The following is a 1327-nucleotide window of genomic DNA, read 5'->3' on the forward strand; positions in this document are numbered from 1 at the left end:
CAGAGCATTCGGATCCCCTGCTGCTGCTGCTGCTCCAGCAGCAGCAGAAGGAGTACTAGCAGCAGCAGCAGCAGCTGCTGCTGCTGCTGCTGCTGCAGCAGCACAGGGATTACACACAAAAAAAAACAGTTTATATTGAATGGAGATGAGATAAAGAAGAAAGTNGCAGCAGCACAGGGATTACACACAAAAAAAAACAGTTTATATTGAATGGAGATGAGATAAAGAAGAAAGTTGCTGCTGCATGCAGCGGTTGCCTGGTCTTTGTTTCGGGGCTGTGAGGCCAGCAGCAGCAGCCCTTGCTGCTGCTGCTGCAGCAGCAGCAGCAGCAGCAGCAGCATTTTCTATCTTTTTCAGATAAACATCGAGGCGGAGAGACTATTGACGTCCCTTTTGCTGCAGCAACAAGCAGCAACACAGCAGCACGATCCCCCCGTAGCAGCCCCCCCAGCTGTACATACACCGCAGCAGGGGCCCCCTGGTTGCTGCTGCAGCGTTCTGCTTCTCTATACATCTCGCAGTGCTGCCTTGCTGCTGCAGGGGCCCCCCTTCTCCTATGCAACAGGCCAACCCCACAGCAGCGACACCCCGCCCCGAAATCCTGTGCTGCAGCTGCAAGCAGCAGCAGCTGCAGCAGCAGCTGCAGCACAAGCAGCAGCAGCAGCAGCAGGTGCAGCAGCAGCTGCAGCAGCAGCTGCAGAGGTTGCAGCTGCAGCGGTGACTTGGTCTCTTACGTGTTGAGGTGTATATACAGCACAGCAATGAAGGGATTGGTTCTTTGTTTCTTCTAGGGTGTACATACACCCCGTGGCCTCTGCCTGCATGCGTTTCTTCTTTATTGAGTCTGTGCTGCCTTTGGATCGTCCCCAGGATGGTAGCGTTGCTGCTGCTGCTGCTGCTGCTGTCTCTCCTCTGCCGCACAGCCTCAGGCTGCTGCTGCTGCCCGCTGCTGGAACGGCCTATAAGGGGGTCTCCTGACGCCACCGCTCGATGCAGCAGCAGCAGCAGCAGCTGCAGCAGCAGCTGCAGCAGCAGCAGCTGCAGCAGGAGCTGCAGCAGCAGCAGAAAGGTCAGACTTCTACTGGGGTGTATCCTTGGTGGCCTCCTCGGTCTGTATATTGGTGATGCAGCAGCCAAGCTGGCGGTGTCAGCAGCAGCTGCTGCTGCTGCAGTGCACCGGCAGCAGCAGCAGCAGCAACAACACCAGCAGCAGCACCAGCAGCAGCAGCAGCAGCAGCAGCAGCAGCAAGGAGACAACACAATCCCTGAAGGCATCGAGCTCATGGAGATCGTCAGCCCCGCCGTAGACAGCCGCCCCAAACTCCTC

This window comes from Eimeria mitis, genomic scaffold (genome assembly GCF_000499745.2).
Source record: "Eimeria mitis Houghton genomic scaffold, Emh_scaff1491, whole genome shotgun sequence".
Lineage (NCBI taxonomy): Eukaryota > Apicomplexa > Conoidasida > Eucoccidiorida > Eimeriidae > Eimeria > Eimeria mitis.